This window comes from Engystomops pustulosus, chromosome 3 (assembly GCF_040894005.1).
Source record: "Engystomops pustulosus chromosome 3, aEngPut4.maternal, whole genome shotgun sequence".
Lineage (NCBI taxonomy): Eukaryota > Metazoa > Chordata > Amphibia > Anura > Leptodactylidae > Engystomops > Engystomops pustulosus.
In genome coordinates this window covers 40189853-40210121 of record NC_092413.1, presented here as the reverse complement: position 1 = coordinate 40210121, position 20269 = coordinate 40189853, and positions in this window count along the sequence as shown.

Below are 20269 nucleotides of genomic sequence, written 5' to 3'. Positions count from 1 at the left end.
TCAGTGGTGCCTTGTTCAGCAGCGATGGATGATGTGTCCTGTGGAAATGCATTTGTCCAACACTGCAATGGCCAATCCTTCTTCTGCCTCCTATGAAGGGAGTGAGGCAGGCATAACAAATAAGACGTTATTGTTAGGCCCCTTCCACACTTGTGTTTTTCATGCGCGTGTTCTGCACATGCTTTTGACGCGCAGAACTTGCATTGCACTCTGACCCATTATAATCAATGGGTTTTTTCAGACTTGCATTTTTTTTTCACGCACACATGCGCATTTAAATCTCAGCATGCTCTACTTTTGCAAGTCACATGCGTGAAAAACGCACCATACAAGTCTATGGAGATGCATCAAAAACGCATTGCACTCTGAGACACATGCAAGTCCAATGCAAGTGCAATGCGTTTTTCACGCATCAATTGCCATAGAAAAGATAGAGCTCAGTCCTGAGTCCTTTTCATGTGCGTTATCTGTGCGTGAAAAACGCATTGAAAATGGATTGAAAACGCGTGTGAAAAACTGAGACACTGAACAAACTCTGACTGAAAACTGATTGAACTCTGATGTAAAATGTCAGTTTTTCACTGACCAAATCCTGATCGCACCCTGATCAGACTCTGACGTGATCTGCAACGCAAGTGTGGAAGGGGCCTTAGGGGTCCTGTGACAGATAATACATAAATCCTCAGATGCTTCATGTTTTGACTATTTTACAATAATTGAGCATGAAGTTCAGCATCCCATTTTCTTGTTCCCTTTTAAATTGTACACAAACACATCTAAAAATAAAAGTCTGCTGATATGAAAATATGTAGAGAAGAGGTTATGACAAGTGTCCAAGTTTGTGTCTTGTATGAGCACGTTAGTGACAAGCATTACCTTCTGTTTGGGTGACTTCCAGAATGCATGCACATTGTTTTGAACTATTACCCTCTCCATGGTGTGAGATTCCATGGATTTCATCACCAATTCCAACTGACATCACTGAAACACGTGTAGGACAGACCATATGAAAACAGAAAGTCATCAAAGTCATATCAAGTTTTTATTACAGATGTGATTGAATGTATTTGCCCGAGGAAGGATCCATGCCTCGTTCTGCGCCACGTTCACCTGGACACCAAATTACGGGTGAGACCATGAGAACTTTTACCCTATTTATGAATGATTTTTGAATGTGGACATTATATAAAACACTATCATTCAAGAGTTGTTTCTATTGAAAGATAAGAGATAAAGAAGAATTTGCTATGCTATTTGCTATTAACTATGTGCCATGTGCATGTGTTCACATGATGCAGTCAAGTGGTGAAGATTGCGGAGTCTTCCAGTGCACATATTTTCTCACTACCCGCTGAGGTACGATTTATTTACAGGAAAATACAGGCTTTAAAGGGAAAGTGTCACCACATTTGCACAAATACAGCCAGTTACAGGTTCCTATAGAGTCCTATTAACTGACTGACCCCCTTCTTTTAGCTTAAAATTGTTTCGCTTACATCCCCATAAATCACCTTTTATCTTATATTACCTGACATCAAAGAGGACGTGTCCTGCCCATCCGGCCCTCCCATCTAATCATCCCCATGCCTTATGTCTCATTACTGGTCACAGTTTATGTCATGTGACCAGAGTGACATTATCCCAGGTCCTTTAGCCTCTTAACAATAGCAAACTGTACCATATGCATGTATTTGCCACATGATATCACAACTGCTTCCATGGACTTCTACTCCTCCTCATCCAACATGGAGGCTGCTATGATTTCATGTAATCACATACATGGTGTACATTTTGCTATTGTTACAAGGCCCTTCAATGATGTCACTCTGGCCACATGAAATGAATATATCACAAGGCACCAACAAAAATTGACACAATGGGGCTTATTTAATAAGGATTCCACGGCTGCATTTCCAACATTTTCGGGGATCACGCCGCTGGGACAGGGATTTAGAATGAGATTGTGTCACACGCGACTGGAATTTGCCACATCGGCGCCGGCTTTCGTGCAACAGAAATCTGGGAGTGGGCCGTCAGACGATCCGACTGATTCGGACTGAGCGGGGGATTTAACTTTAAAATTGTGTCGCAAGCCATGCACTTGCATGCATCGGGAAGAAGATGGTGAACTCCGGCGGACCTGAGCGGGATCGACACATGCAGGATATCGGACGCACAATGTAAGTGGCACAGTGCATTCTCGTCGGACACTCCGGGTCAGGGAAGGCGCAGGACCGGGTAAGTAAATGTGCCTCAATATTTCTCATCTGTACATAGAGCTACATAGGCAGGGCAGTGATTTTAAGAGACACCAAGCTGTCAGTCACAATAATGTGGCATGGTTCACTGCTAGCCTGAGAGAGAGAGAAGAGTCACAGATACCAGACATGAGTCACAAATGCTAATTTGAATATTAAGCTACAGTGCCCCACTGGCAGTTAATTTTAGGTGATATGGGGAGGACTTGTAACCCTTCAGTAGGCATTGTTAGGGTGGTCAAAATCTGGTGACAGGTCATCTTTAAATACAAACCTACAAATAAGCAAACATACTTATCAACAATTTGCTTTGGAGCATATATGTTAATGGGACTGTTATATGATAAAGCAAAACATAGGGTGAGATTAATCAGTATCCCAAACCGGGTCTTTGCGCTATATTCCTCAGAGAAAACTTCCTCCTGTGATTGATTCCCGTGTATTGACCTCCCGTTGTGACCCCGGACCTGTTCCTGATTCCGCTCCTTCGCTTCCATCCTTGACCTCATGCTCCGTCCCTGACCTTGTACCGTTGCCGCCTGTATTGACCTACTGTCTGTCCCCGACCACAAGATTGCCTGCCAATTTTGTACCTCGACCTTGGCTGCCACCGTGGACAAGTCGCACCTGTGGAACAACCTGGTGGCACCACACCCCAGCAAGACCAACCCGCTTTATGGTGGGCTCTGGTGACAACCAGGTGCCACGTAGACTCCAGGTGTCAGCTTGTGTCATCATCCGCCGTGGTCCAGGGGGTTCACTACCCCAGAAGCCTGACAAGCAATAGCAGCTGCTATGGGGTCTGCAGTATCAAGGGGCCCTGTCTTCCGCCCTGACACACAAAAAAATGGAGAAGGAGCACCATTATATGCATATATGTATTAATATATATTATGCTGCATATTGTAGAGCATAATATGTATATAACATATATGTGATGTATATATGCTATATATATGCCACTCCTTGTTATGCCTCTGCCTCCCAACTACACATTTTTGAAAAGTTTGTTAAATGGGTGAGATAATCTTTTAATAAATCCCATGGGAGACATTTATCATATGCCGGCGCTCCTACAAGTTGGCCCCAGCCCACGCCAGGCTAATTGTCAGGAGGCTTCGGCTAGAGCCTGAAAACTATCAGGTCTGAATGCTCTGCCGCCCTTTGCACCCCTCCTCGCCCACTTGGCATGTAGATGGCCTGAATGGGAGAAATGATGACAATTACTGGCAGTTCACTAATAATAGCAATAATTTCAGGGCTAAAAAACTGGCATATTGATCCCTGATAAATGCATCCCCCATCTTTGGAAAGCAAGTTCAATATTATTAAATTAAGTTTTGGCTTAAGATAATTTTTGGCTATCCCCATAGTGTCTGCATATGCTGGCTTGGTGGAGCTACTTTTATAGGGTTTCAAATGTACCAATAAGGAGCCTCATTTTTTTTAAACACAAACAACATATGTTCTGATATATTTACTACCATTTCAACCTGCACAGGTTGAGCCCATATCTATATAGATACCCTGAAGACAAAACTTTGACTGACAGTGCTGATAGGTAATTTAATTGTGTTTTCTCTGTTTTGACAGGCATGTGAAAAGACTTCTAGGAAGAAAAATGACATATTATGCTCAGAATTTATACTGGGAGCAATGGACACTGTGCAGTTTTCCAGCTGTGGAGAGATATCAGTTTCCATCATGATGTGCCAATCTGTCTAGGGCAGATCAGTATACAGTTTTACAGCAGTTATGTAGCCCTAAACTTTATGTTCAGGACTATATGTGCACTTTTCATTCATATTTAGCTAATTCATTTTCTCCGGTAAAGACTGGAGCCTAGCCAACACTCTAAGAATAGAACCGAGTTTGCCAAGTAAGGCAAGAAATACATTCCTACTGGGAGTCGTAATAAAGATCTGCACCTGCTCCAGGTCATAATTAATGGAACAGATGTCAAGTCAAAGTGCAATACAACCCTATTAAAGTGTACCATCGCTTATAACTCAAGTATTATGTATGCTGGAGGTTGCTGGAAAAGGGGCACACCGTGTCTAATGCTGAAACTTACTCCACTAGATGGCGATCTACCCTAGAAACGTTGAGTGCCTTATGGGGATTACAGTATGATAGCATACACTAAAACCAGTTCTATGCTGGTCAGAAAGAGGAATGAAGCTCCTTAAGGAGATTGCCTTTGCAGGCGTCAAAATTCTTAAAGGTTATGCATGTTCCACTGAGAATTAGGGAACAATGAATATGCAAAATGTTTTCCAAGATGAAATAATAAAAAGAAAATCCAGCATAATAAACCATGGCCTCTTACTCATAGATCCAGGCTCCGTGACTGCGGTGGTCATCTTATATTTGTTATCCATGACCTCCTTCTTCAAAAATCAGCTTTTACAATTATGCTATTTGGGATGAGCAATGGATTATTATGCACCCTCCAGCTAAAAACCACCTTGGCTATAAGATAATGGAATTAACACCTACCCAACAGGCCAACTTTTTTCCTCTACAGCCTTCGGTGTGTATAGAAAAGTTTCATTGATGTAGACTCTCCGTCACCAAGGCCCATGTGTGTGTATTCCATGTCTGTAAACTGGGGGCTTAGATCATGCATAACTATACTTCAAAGCCAGCCTGGTCATAACTTATATATTTCAATTTCTTGTCAATTAATCTATGAGCAGTATCCTCTGATATTCCGAGGGTATCAAGCGCCATGGAAGTATTGAAGAAAAATCAATATTAGGCAATTGACTAAATATTTCATATTGGTGTTTGGTATGGCTACATTTCTTAATTCATGCTGGGAAATGTGCTGGGCATAGCTTCTTCTCAGGAGACCCCTGGAAGAAAATATGACATAATTAGGAAATATGTCCCCAACTTTCCACCTTGATCCAGGTGTAGCCACGCCCCTCTCACATGACAAAAATGGCGGACTAAGGGTGATTATTCAAAAAGAGTGTCAGGACCGGGAGTCTGTGGACCCTCTGGACCACCACGGAGGTGGTACTAGCCGACCTGGGACCGGAGTCTAAGTGGAACCCCGGTGTTCACCAGAGCCCGCCGCAAAGCGTAATGGACTTGCTGCGGCGGGATTCCACCAGGTCGTTCCACAGGTGCGACTAGCCCGCGGTGGCTGCCAAGGTAGTAATACAGGAGACACCACTCACGTCATAAATCGCAGGAGCTGGCACACAGGAACGCAGGACCACAGGGACGGACTGGCACACAGGAACGCAGGACCACAGGAACGGACTGGCACACAGGAATCACAGGACACAGGAACGGACAGGAACGGACTGGCACACAGGAATCACAGGAACGCAGGAATCACAGGAACGCAGGACCACAGGAACACAGGAACGGACTGGCACACAGGAATCACAGGACACAGGAACGGACTGGCACACAGGAATCACAGGACACAGGAACGGACTGGAACACAGGAATCACAGGAATGCAGGAATCACAGGAACGCAGGAATCACAGGAACGCAGGAATCACAGGAGAGCTTTCTCTTCATGCGAAGACTTGAAGATCCAGCAAGGGCAATAGGAAGAGGCGGGAATTTAAATCAGGCCAGCGCCAATTATTGGCGCACTGGCCCTTTAAATCTTAGCGAGCCGCGGAAGCAGCGGAGGATGCCGCTGGAGCCGGGGGAGGTGAGTGCAGCCGGGCACCGGAACCCGGAGAGGCACGGGAGCACCCGTGACAAAGAGTATACCAACACTGACACAGCGTCAGTATCAAGCAGATGCAACTAGGTTTTGCAGGATTTCATCGGTTCTCCTCCGATGATCTCTATGCCATTGTGCTTTCAATATTTATTTTATCCCTATTTATTATACTATCTTGTTTTTATGTCTGTTTACTTAATCATTTTTGTAACTTGTAAGCATTGTATTAAATTGTCCTTTAATAAGTTTGCTTGTTGTTGCTATATAAGTACCCATATCTTTGGAGCGGTAAATTATCTCTAAGCCATGTGACCCTGTCTGTGTGCTCGCAGTAGCTATAAGCAATGTGTGTCTAGGTGAACTCTAATAGTGTGTATCTGGGTGTATGTGTGCGGTCCCATTGTAGGCATCTCATAAGTCATAATTACAAGTGGTGGCGGCTGTGATAAGTGTATGGAATGAGCATGTGACTGTATTAGGGAGCACAGCGGCTCTTTTCAGTAGCATTTCATAGGAATGTAAATGGTAGGGGGGTACATAGTGTGGTTATTCCCCTGGACTGTGTGTGTGTAGCATAAGGGACAGGGGAAGACTGGAAATGCCGGTGGGCTGTCTGTGTGGGGCCGGTCTAAAAATAATAAACCATGTACTCACCTTCCGATGGACTCCTGTATCTCCGCTACTTATATGGCAGTATTAAGTTGTGTTATTTTAAAAAAGAAGCCTTATTCCTATATAAGGGAGGCAGTATGAGACTCTTTCTCTGTACATGTTGATTTTGACCATCTATAAACAGTTTGTGTGGAGTTTAGTAACTCTTGGGTGCGGCATGCTATGGGAGTATAACTTAGTGCAGAGCCGGATCATCATTGGTGCTAATGGAGCGCCTCAATAGTGCTTCAATAGCGCTTCAATAGCGCTTCAATAGCGCCGATGCTCAAGCTCCTGCTGGGGCCCCGGCGTGCCCCGACAGTCGCCTCGGCAATCGGGCAGGTGCCTCCGTCCGTCCGGACAGGAAGCTCCTGCCCGTCCCTGTATAGTGTTCGATGCGGCCGTTTCCGGCCGCTCGAGCACTATTACTGGAGCGATGTGGCCGGAAGACAACCCCGGCGCACATCGCTCCATGATCTAGGATGCGCGGCCGCGTGATGACGTCATCACGGGGCCGCGCACCCTTTCCTGTAGGGCCGCGGCAAGAAGACAGAAGACGCGGGACCCGAGGTGAGTATAAGGTTTTATTTTTTTTTTTTAATTAAACAGCATTAAAAGATGGTGGGGGACGAAATATTTAAAATAATTAATTGGGGGTGGGCATCATATTAGTTAATTGTGTGTGGGGCAGCATATTAAATAATTAAGTTGAGGTTATGGTGGCACTTATCGATCTCTGCTAGGCCGAGTTTGAGTGCATCCACAATAGGTCCCAACACCAGAAAAAGACCAAGGTAGAAAAATGGCAATTACATAAACAAGTGTGGGCACGGTCACAACACGGTCTCAGAAGTGAAGAATACAATTTTTAATTTCAAACGGAGTGTTACTTTTCTTTCTAAAATACAACAAACATTAAATACAAATGAAATGAACAATATTGACACATCTACACATAGATGATGTATGGACCCCAGTATGGACTTAATTCATCTTTTTCTATGTGTGCAAAGTCTTACTGACAGAAAGGTTAGTTTTTAACAATTAATAATAATATATAATACTTATGAACAGTATAGCAGTATACATCGTAATTTCCTTAAACTGCGTGGATTTGGTTTATCCTGTTGTGTGTATAAAATATCTCTCTCCGTAGGATCATATATTGTACACAATGTGAAATCCTATGTTTTTTATTTATATATTTAGTCCTTAATTGGTTTCCCTAGTGTAAACATCAATATAAAAATGGGAAGGTAAAAATGAAAAAATACGTAAAAAATCGTAAAAAATTCACAAAAAATTGCATGCATTAAAATGAAAAAGTTAAAAAGGTAAAGGATTTTTCTGAGGGTAAATTGGTATCCAGGAGGTTTTAAAGTTGCACAGGGTGTAGGGCCCTACACCTGTTCAGACTCTTACAACTCTTTTATAATAATACTTGAAGTTTGAGCACTCACTGTTGGTTGGTCTTATGTGGCTGTTTTTATGTCCGTATTTCTGTTTCTAGTTAGCGGAGATGTCTGGAGACGTTCTATATTGTAGGGATTACTTTGTTGGCCGCTTTCGATGCGTGATGGCGTCCTCCACGTGCAACGGCGTCCGTGTGTATCCTCCGGGAACGCCACCAAGAAAGACGAGTCTGCACGCTCCCCACTCCTCGGTCCTCCCCTTCACAGTGCGGGCTCCGCAACCACCGCGTGCCACGGATGATGTTGTGCCTGCCAACGTGCAGTACTCCGAACAATGGACTCCAGCCCACCAGCAACCCGTAAATGTTCCTATAATTGTATAGAGAGTGGTGCGGTGGATCCAATTTTGGGAGTGTTCTGATTTTGTAAGAGTCTAATGGTTATGGTTAATGTCTATGGCTAAACGCGTTTCGAAGCGCAATGCTTCTTCCTCAGTAGCTTGAAAATTATGAAAACCTCCTCTTTGTTGTATTTGGTTAAATAGCCTTTTTGGGTTAAACATTGCCTGGTCTGGATCCGTGTGGACTGGATCGGACTTTAAAAACCGGACCTGGACCAATTTACTTATATCCCCTTCAAAGTGATATTAATTTACAATATATGTGTCCAAGTGGATCATTGCAACAGACAAGCAGGTTCCGATCGTAACAAAGGTGTAATTAGATCCAAACAACAAGAAAATAGAAGTAGAGAAATCTATATAGTCGAATACATGTTTTTTATGAAAATGAATATGGATAAAGTTGGGTGTTTGCATAGTAGTACATATACAACGTCTTATTTAGAATTTTGGGTGGGGGAAGCCGAAGGACGGCCACATGTGCTGGTATACAGCCGGACCTATGTGGCTCATGTTGCGGCTGTCTCCATCCAATACTTGCTTATTCAATTTTATAGAAAACCAAAAATTTCCAATTCTGCATTGAGGCCCTTTGGTAACATAGTTTCAAAAGAAAAGATGTATCTTGATTCTATTCTAGACATTTTCGCAATATAGTCCCCACCTCTCCAATCTTTTTTGATAGATTGTATAGCACAAAATTTTAACCCTGTTGTGTCCATATTATGAGCTATTTTGAAGTGTTTCGATAAGGTATGTGTGTCTAGTCCTTTTTTAATATTTCTTAAATGTTCTGAAATTCTTTCCCTTAGGGGTCTGATCGTCCTCCCTATGTATTGTTTTTTGCAAGGGCAGGTTATCACATAAATTACCCCGCTGCTGTTACAGGTAAGGAATTCATTTATGTTGTGTACCAATTTGTTGCTGAATGATATGACTTGTTGAGTGCGTTTTTGAAAGGAAGTTTTTTTGCAGCAAATGCAATCACCGCATCTGAAAAAACCTTTTAGGTTTAACCAAGTTTCATTCGATGTTTTCGGTTTAGTCTTTATGGATGGAGCTATTTGTGAGCCTAGATTGGGGGCCTTCGTGTAAATTATAGATGGTTTGTCAGGTAAGATTGAATGGAGAGTTTTGTCGTTCTTTAAAATGTCCCAGTGTTTAGTAATAATTTTTTGTAGTTTTTTGTATTGTGTATTGTATGGTAAGATTATTTTGCTCTGATTTTCTTGTGTTTCGCAAGTTGTTTGCATGTTTTCTAAGGATGTAATTCTTTCTGAAGATGTGATTTTTTCTGGAGGTGTGGTTTTTTCTTTTATTAGATCTTCTCTCTTTAGATGTCTAGCTTTTTGTAGAGCTGATGTTAGAGTTGTAGTAGTATAGTTTTTTTCTTGAAACTGTGTTGTTAATCTGTTGGCTTCTTCCTCGAACTTTTCAGTTGTTGTGCAGTTCCTCCTCAGGCGTCTGTACTGGCCGAAGGGTACATTTTCTAGCCATCTAGGAAGGTGGCAGCTGTATTTGGATATATAACTATTTTTGGATGTTGGTTTTGTGTATGTACTACATTCCAGCTTGTTATCTATTATGTCTATTTGTAAATCTAAAAATTCTACCCGTGTTTTACTTATATTTGGAGAAAATTGTAGATTAAATGTGTTATCATCATTTATTAGTGAGATGAAATTATTTAATTCCAATTCACTTTTGTCCCAGATTAAGATGACATCATCAATATAACGGTGCCAGAGCACCAGGCCGTCGCCAAGCTTGCCGTTTATGGTAAGTTCTTCCCAGTAAGCCATAAATAAATTGGCATAGCTTGGCGCGAACCTGGTGCCCATGGCAGTACCGGATGTTTGTAGGTAAAATTCACCTTCAAAATAAAAATAATTGTGTTCTAAAATAAAACGGATACAGTCTAACAAAAAATTGATCTGTTCATACCTTAGGTCTCCCGTTCCCCTTAAATAATGTTCAACTGCTTTGATTCCTGAATCATGTTGTATACATGTGTACAGGGAGCTTACATCGAGTGTCGCAATAATCCAGTTGTGTTTCCAATCTAGGTTCTCCAGTATTCTTATAATTTGGGTGGTATCTTTTAAATAACTTTTTGTTTTCTTTACATAGTCTTGAAGGAAATGGTCTATGTATTGAGAAAGGTTGGCTGTTAGGGATCCTATACCTGAGACTATAGGTCTTCCGGGGGGTTTGGATTTATCCTTATGGATTTTGGGCAGACAATAAAAAACCGGTATTCTATAATGTTTGTGTAAAATGTGATTGTATTCTTTCTCTGTTATAATTTGCATTGACAAAGCTTCCTTTATGAGGTTATTTAATTGTTTTGTGTAGGACTCAGTGGGGTCGTGTGTAAGTTTATGATAGGTATTGGTGTCCTTAAGTTGTCGCAGGCATTCATTATTGTATTCGAATGTGTCTTGTATTACGATTCCCCCCCCCTTTATCTGCCGGACGTATGGTTATGTTGTTATTTTTTTGTAGATTTTTTAAAGAACACTGTTCTGCTTTGGTTAAATTTGATTGTCTGTTGGTTTGTTTTAGTTTTTTTACATCCTTCTCACAGAATATTTTAAAGGATGTCATCTCTTTGCTCATTTCCTGTCGGGGAAAGAATTTTGACTTCGGTTTTAAACTAGTGTGTTTGTAAGGTCCTAAACTTACGGTTGCCTTTTCCAATGGGTTTTTCAAAAAATATTTCTTTAGGCATAGGTTTCTCATATATTTCTCTATGCCTATATAGACTTCAAACTTATCTAGGGGGTGGCTGGGTGCAAATTTTAACCCCTTATTTAACAAGTTAATATGGTTTCTGGTGAGTGTTGTTTTACTCAGATTAAAAATCCCTAGTGTTTCTAATTCCGTGCTATTCACATCTTCCCTATTTTTGTCTTCGGAATTGTGTCTATTTCGGCGTCCTCTTCTAATTCTCTTTTTCTTGTGTGTTGTCCCAAGTTCAGTGTGGTTTGTGTCTGTATGGCATGTGTTCCTTGTGTTAGAGTGGGTGAACTCTGTGTTGCTTGTGCATATGTCTGAGGTTGACTGCGTGGGTGGTCCTTGGTTGGTCGTGAGTTTTTTATTTCGTTGTGTTGTGTCCATGTTCTGTGTATGTGTCGTGGTGAGTGCTGATGAAATTGTCTTTGATTTATTTGGTGATAATCTTGGTGGTGATATTGACTGTGGTAAGGTTGTTGTTGTGTGTATGTGTTTCTGACTGGTGTCCTGTGTGTTCGCATTTGTGGAGGAGGGGCATTTTGTGTTCTCCTGTCGTGATCTGTGGTGGAGTGGGGTTTCCATGGAAAAAGTTCCTCCCTTTGTTTTGGAAAAGGGGAACTCTCATTCTGTAGTGGCCAGTATCTATTCTGTATTCTAGTGTGTTGTGGATTTGGGGGTATTTTAGAAAGAAAAGTAACACTCCGTTTGAAATTAAAAATTGTATTCTTCACTTCTGAGACCGTGTTGTGACCGTGCCCACACTTGTTTATGTTTATGTAATTGCCATATTAAATAATTAATTGTGTGGGGGCAGCAAATTAAATAGATCACTGTGATGGGCAGCGTATTAAATAGTTAATTGTGTGGGGGGAAGCATATTAAATAGTTAATTATGGGGGGGCAGCATATTAAATAATTAATTGTGTGGCTGGCAGCATATTAAATAGTTAATTATGGGGGGGCAGCATATTTAATAGTTAATTGTGTGTGTGTGAGGGGTACAATATTAGCTCTGAGGCTTACATGTACGGCGCAGAAGTGTGGGACCTGTATGAAGAAGGCTCACGTGCTGAGCCCTCTCCATACAGCAGTGGGGTTTGCTGCATACTGCAGCAAACATCCACCGCTAATACCCACGATTAGTGCTAGTGCCTACAGTGGGTATTAACCCTTCTGATGCTGCCGCCAACATTTAAAGGACGGTGGCACATTGGTGCCGCCATCTTTGTTCCGATCGTTACTCGCTCCCTGGGACGTCATCGGGGGGTAGCGATCGGTTGCCATGATAGCATTGAGTCTTCGTCAGACCCAAGGCTGCATGGCATCTGCAGTTTCGTCACAATGTGCCAGTGGCTCATTGTAATGAATACTGTGTAATAATTGCATATACTGCAATACAGTAGTACTGTAGTATATAGTAGGAACGATCAGACCATCTAGGGTTAAAGTACTCTAAAAAAATAGTCAACTATTTTAAGATTGATACTAATTTATTAAACAGTAAAAATCACAAACACGTTAGGTATGGCCATGTCTCAAAATGTCCGATCTATCAAAATATAAAAACGGTTATTGCTGGTGTTGAACCACATAACTGAAAATGGCGCCCAAATGTCCGAAACGCAACTTTGACACCATTTTACATCACATAAAAAATGTGATAAAAACTGATCAAAAGGTCTCACAGTCCTCAAAATGGTAGCAATGAAAATAACTCCTCACGTATCTCAGTACCATATATACACAAGTATAAGCCAACCCTTATATAGCCAACACCTGCCCCTGATATAGCCTTCCCCCGTATACAACTTTCCTTTGCCTCCACAGGTCTTCTCTTGTTCCGTCGGCAGCGTGTACAGACCTGCCGCTGCCGATGGAAGAAGAGAAGACCTGCGGGGGCGCTGGAAAGGTGAGTTTTGACTTTTTTTTCCTTGACTCGAGTATAAGCCTTGAGTATATACGCTATGAAAAAGTTATTAGCGTCAGACAAAACCCCTTTTTTTCTTGATGAGGTTTTAATTTTTTCAAATGTATTAAAACTCAATAAAACCTCTATAAATTTATTTTCCCTGTGATCTTACTGAACCAAAGAGTGAAGTGCAAAAAAATACATTTGGGGGCCCAGTATATTACATAATTAATGGACGGGGGGGGGGGCAGTATATTAAATAACTAAATGGGGGGGGGGGCAGTATATTAAATAATTACTTGAGGGGCCAGCCTTTAAAGTGTGGCACCCCAGTATATTAGAAAGGGCCATAAATAGGTAGGTTAATTCATTAAAGGGGGTAATATATAAATTAAGTAATGGGGGAAACATATATTGTGTAATTAGGGGGTGACATATATAATTAGGGGTACAGTATCACTCAGGGTCTGTAGTATAGTAATATATGCAGGGGACACAGAGGTTTAATTATGGGGTATATTTGGGGGGGCATATTTCTGTTATCCAGGTGGCATTATAATGTGAGTAACTGTGGTATTTTTAGGTGCAAAGTGTGGGGCATGTGCTGCCAGGAGCAGAAGACATCTGGTGGAAAATTCTTCAGCCATAAGTTACATCGATTCTGGCCCTGAAGGAGAAGACACGTCACCTGTGAGGTACTAGATGCCACTTCTACCTGTGTCAGATCAGTATTGTACTCACTGACTAACCTTCTAGTGTGAGACATCTCTCAGCTTGTACTGTACATGCCCTGTAATATTCCTAGTGTTCATAGTGAGCCAGCATTGGGGTGTGGGGTTATTGTTATCAATTATTGTTATGGTTTTCAGCATTTTCTTATTGATAATATTGGTGCTGTGACTTCACTGTTGTGTATTAACCCCCTGTACTGTGACATCACTGTGTGTGTAACCGCCCCCTGTGCTGTAACATCACTGTTGTGCATTAACCCCCTGTGCTATGACATCACTGTTGTGCATTAACCCCCTGTGCTGTGACATCACTATGTGTGTGTGTCTTAACCCCCTGCGCTGGGACATCACTGTGTGTGTGTATCAGCCCCCTGAATTGTGACAGCACTGCATGTGTAACAGCCCCCTGTGCTGTGACATCACTGTTGTGCATTAACCCCCTGTGCTGTGACATCACTGTGTGTGTATCAGCCCCCTGTGCTGTGACATCACTGTTGTGTATTAACCCCCTGTGCTGTGACATCACTGTGTTTGTGTATTGACCCCCTGTGCTGGGACATCACTGTGTGTGTTTACCATCCCCCTGTGGTGTGACATCACTGTTGTGTATTAATCCCCTGTGCTGTGACATCACTGTGTGTGTGTGTGTATCAATCCCCTGTGCTGGGACATCACTGTGTGTGTATCAGCCCCCTTTGCTGTGACATCACTGTTGTGTATTAACCCCCTGTGCTGTGACATCACTGTGTGTGTGTATCTGCCCTCTGTACTGTGACAGCACTGTGTGTGTATAAACACCCTGTGCTAGGACATCACTGTGTGTATGTATTTATCCCCTGTGCTATCACTGTGTGTGTGCGTATGTGTGTATTAATCCGCTGTGACATCACTGTGTGTGTATTAACAACTGTGCCTAATAAATTCATTAGGGGAGGACCTACCTAATGATTTATTAAAGGAGAGTCCTGCCTAATGAAATGCTAAGGGGGAGACCTACCTAATGAAGTACTATGGGGGGAACCTGCATAATGGGTTATGTACAGTGTGGTCACTGTTAGTATAGTCAGTTGTGTGGTGAGAGGTATATATGATATATGTAGGGGAGAGTATGGCCAGTTGTGGTGTGAGGGGTATATATGATATATGTGGGGGCACAGTGTGGCAGTTGTGGTGTGAGGGGTATATATGATATATGTAGGGGCACAGTGTGGTCAGTTGTGGTGTGAGTGGTATATATGACGTATGTGGGGGCACAGTGTGGTCAGTTGTGGTGTGAGTGGTATATATGATATATGTGGGGGCACAGTGTGGCAGTTGTGGTGTGAGGGGTATATATGATATATGTAGGGGCACAGTGTGGCCAGTTGTGGTGTGAGGGGTATATATGATATATGTGGGGGCACAGTGTGGTCAGTTGTGGTGTGAGTGGTATATATGATATATGTGGGGGCAAAGTGTGGTCAGTTGTGGTGTGAGTGGTATATATGACGTATGTGGGGGTACAGTGTGGTCAGTTGTGGTGTGAGTGGTATATATGACGTATGTGGGGGCACAGTGTGGTCAGTTGTGGTGTGAGTGGTATATATGACGTATGTGGGGGCACAGTGTGGTCAGTTGTGGTGTGAGTGGTATATATGATATATGTGGGGGCACAGTGTGGTCAGTTGTGGTGTGAGGGGTATATATGATATATGGGGGGCACAGTGTGGTCAGTTGCAGTGTGAGGGGTATATATGATATATGTGGGAGCACAGTGTGGTCAGTTGTGGTGTGAGGGGTATATATGATATATGGGGGGCACAGTGTGGTCAGTTGCAGTGTGAGGGGTATATATGATATATGTGGGGGCACAGTGTGGTCAGTTGTGGTGTGAGGGGTATATATGATATATGTGGGGGCACAGTGTGGTCAGTTGTGGTGTGAGGGGTATATATGATATATGTGGGGGCACAGTGTGGTCAGTTGTGGTGTGAGGGGTATATATGATATATGTGGGAACACAGTGTGGTCAGTTGTGGTGTGAGGGGTATATATGATATATGTGGGGGTACAGTGTAATCAGTTGTGGTGTGAGGGGTATATATGATATATGTGGGGGCACAGTGTGGTCAGTTGTAGTGTGAGGGGTATATATGATATATGTGGAGGTATAGTGTAATCAGTTGTGGTGTGAGGGGTATATATGATATATGTGGGGCACAGTGTGGTGAGTTGTGGTGTGAGGGGTATATATGATATATGTGGGGGTACAGTGTCGACAGTTGTGGTGTGAGCGGTATATATGATATATGTGGGGGTACAGTGTGGTCAGGTGTGGTGTGAGGGGTATATATGATATATGCGGGGGCACAGTGTGGTCAGTTGTGGTGTGAGGAGTATATATGATATATATGGGGGCACAGTGTGGTCAGTTGTGGTGTGAGGGGTATATATGATATATGTGAGGGCACACTGTGGTCAGTTGTGGTGTGAGAGGTATATATGATATATGTGGGGGTACAGTGTGGTCAGTTGTGGTGTGATGGGTATATATGATATATGTGGGGTACAGTGTGGTCAGGTGTGGTGTGAGGGGTATATATGATATATGTGGGGGTACAGTGTGGTCAGGTGTGGTGTGATGGGTATATATGATATATGTGGGGGTACAGTGTGGTCAGTTGTGGTGTGAGGGGTATATATGATATATGTGAGGGCACAGTGTGTACAGTTGTGATGTGGGGGGTATATATGATATATGTGGGGACACAGTGTGTACAGATGTGGTGTGAGGGGTATATATGATATATGTGGGGGCACAGTGTGGTCAGTTGTGGTGTGAGGGGTATATGTGATATATGTGAGGGCACAGTTTGGTCAGTTGTGGTGTGAGGGGTATATATGATATATGTGGGGGCACAGTGTGGTCAGTTGTGGTGTGAGGGGTATATATGATATATGTGAGGGCACAGTTTGGTCAGTTGTGGTGTGAGGGGTATATATGATATATGTGGGGGCACAGTGTGGTCAGCTGTGGTGTGAGGGGTATATATGATATATGTGGGGGCACAGTGTGGTCAGTTGTGGTGTGAGGGGTATTTATGATATATGTGAGGGCACAGTTTGGTCAGTTGTGGTGTGAGGGGTATATATGATATATGTGGGGGCACAGTGTGGTCAGCTGTGGTGTGAGGGGTATATATGATATATGATGGAGCACAGTGTGGTCAGTTGTTGTGTGAGGGTTATATATGATATATGTGGGGGCACAGTGTGGTCAGTTGTGGTGTGAGGGGTATATATGATATATGTGGGGGCACAGTGTGGTCAGTTGTGTGGTGAGGGGTATATATGATATATGAGAGGGTACAGTGTGGTCAGTTGTGGTGTGAGGGGTATATATGATATATGTGGGGGTACAGTGTGGTCAGTTGTGGTGTGAGGGGTACATATGATAAACCCGCAGAGAGTCATGGCTGGAAGAAGTCTCCTGGAAGATCAGACAGAAGGGAGGAGACAACATCAGGGTACGTCACCTGTAAGTCATTGGATGACACTGCAGCCTCTGTGCAGGACTGGTATCTACTACTATATGATCACTATATGGTGGTAAATACTGGTCTGTGTGTGTAGGTTATTATATAGTATTGCAGTATTATTCAGTTATTATGTAGTGGTGATAATCATGATGTAATGTTATTATTTGGGCCTAGTACAGAGGTGTCATTAGTGATATTGTCCTGTGCTCGGTGGTGTTTGTATTATAACAATATGGCGGTAAAGATCATCAGTAAATGGAGTTTATAGTTGGTAAATTATTGGTAATACTGGTCATGTTGTGGTAATCCTGTGGGTCAGTTTCGAGGGATCATTTGCAAATTGTAGCGCTATTGTTTGGAATATTGGTCTTATGGTAGTATTTATTTGGTAACAGTATTGTGGTATCATTATTCGGTAATAGTATGGTGGTAGTATTTTTTAGTTTGTCATGGACCAAAATTGGAAATGGTTTAGTAAGGGTAGGAATTTATCTAAAACTAAAGATTCCTTTGTTTCTAATATCTCTAGAGCTTTGGAACTGTGTAACTATGTGAAATCTTTTTACATATATTGTTGTGGGAGGGGGCCCCACGTCGGCTGCCGAGCTGGGGGGGCCCCATCCTAAATGAGGTGCTCCATACCGCTGGGACACTTAATCTGGCCCTGACTTAGTGTAAAGACACCATCTTGCATAGGTGGGCGGGGCTTGATTAACCGCTTAACAACCAAGGCCTTTATTGTTTTTTCATTTTAACTTTTCACTCCCCACCTTCAAACATCCATAAGTTTCTTATTTTTTCATGTAAGGAGCTATATTAGGGCTTGTTTTCTGTGTAACAAATTGATCTTCATAGTTTGGTGCTGGGGACAGCAACCCAATGCTATGACTGACTCAGAGGCTTTCATTGCTGTAATGGATTAATCGGAATTAGACCCTGCCAGAGGATACCCTAGGGAGCCTGAAATTTGTTATTGGCAGTTAGTTTAACAAGCGCACCAAGCATGCGCCCAGCGACATTACCTGAGGGGCTGCAGAGGGTGCGGTCTCAACTAAGCCCAAGAGACCTAAGAGGCCCATATGGTTTACCTTTCCTATATGAAAAGACTAGTAATATAAACAATACATTATATTTGGGGGTCTGGCACACATTTTGCAGTGGAACAAGTTACGTCACTGCATGCGCAGCTTCATTGTGCAGCATGAGTGCGATCTCCAGCTAGCTAGCCATGCCCAATTTTGTGTGCACTCCCCATTCAAGAATGGATTGGCTAGCTGAAGCTCACACCCAGCTGTGCAATGAGGTGGCACATGCCTGGTGAGCCAGTGACTGATAGAAGAAGATTGCCAAGACTGAAATCAAAGACCTGAATATTTGAAATCTGGGGAGAATGATGTCTCACTGGTTCTGTACGATACGGTATTTTAATTCCTACAATGGCTATTCCTACAAAGCAAAGTTCTTCTAAATTCTAAACACTGACCCAAAGGTAGCACAATGAGAAAGAGACACAAGACAAGATCTAGACCGAAAAGAACAAATTTGTTATCACCTTAAAGTTTGAGAATCATTTTTGAATTTTGAATGAAAACATCTAGAGGAATAACAAAATCATTTTGGGGGAAAAAAACATTCTTTTTGACATGGTAATGTTTTTTTTGGAAAATGCCTATAAGTACGTGAGTGAGGGGAGAGCTGGATCACTTGAAAATGTCTGCAGGGAGGTTAGGCAAATCATTCCTGCTCTTGGTGCCCTTGCACACTATTTTGCATAGCCGTAAAAAAATATTATCCTGCAATTGCTTCATTGGTTTGTGTCCACAAAAATAGATTTTTGCCCCTATTAAAGACCTCTACATGCAACTATTATAGTTTTAGAGGCATTTTGTGCCTAACAGACTCCCTTCGATATAAGATGCAATACCATCCACAGCCTCAGGAAGAGAGTGGCACTGTTTCCCTGACCCCTATAAAAACTATTAAAGAAAACACCTAGAGAAAAAGAGGATTTCTTCTTTCCAAACACAGCTATTCAGGGCACAATTTCTCCTAAGTAATACTTCCAAATTCATCAAAAAATCCACAGCACATATTGAAATCATTTATTTGATGTTTTAAGCTTGCTCTGTGTGTTTTCGCTTCAGCAGAGTATTTTCACATCTTTGTGGTAAAATGGAACAATTTGTCTCAGACTAAACACAAAATGCCTCTAGACAATTGTACCAGGCAGCAAAAGAGGTAATACTATTCCATAACAAACAAGCACAGCTGAGATGTAACAGGTGAAATCTGGGCATGTGTTTGTTTGCTCAGTGAAAGAATCTTGAATTTCTTTTTTTCCATAAAATGTGCGATCTACAGCATATTTTGTTCATATTAAAAACTCACATGTGTGTTTTTTAATTCTGTAGCTCAATGCCTAGATTGAGGGATAAACAGTTAATGTAGTGTCCTCTGAATTCATTATTAAAGGGTTGGCCACTTATAGCAAACATAGAGGGCCCACAAGCTATTTCTTTCAGTATACTATGTGATAAATCATAGTTTTACATACCAATACATACTGTACCTCCCATCTTTTGGGATAGAGAAAGAAGGACAAAACCGTGCTGCACATGGGATGCTACAAGGAAAATTTGACGCCCATTTCCACTTCCCTGATATGCACAAACCCCAAGCATGGTATAAAATTCATCCTAAAGGCCCCGCAAACGTATGGTATAATTCAGCCCTTCTCCCTTGTACTCATATTGCGGCCCCTTTCCTCATATTGTAGCCTCATATTGAGTCTTTTCCTTCTTGCGTAGTGGCCCCTGTCCTCTATCCCCTTCACATTGTGGCCCCCTCTTTTGTCTCCTTCACATTGTGGACTCTCACATTGTGCCCCTCCCCTCCTCCTATTGCCCTGTATAAAAAAAAAACAACAACATTTGTTACTTACCTTTCCCCATTCCCCTGC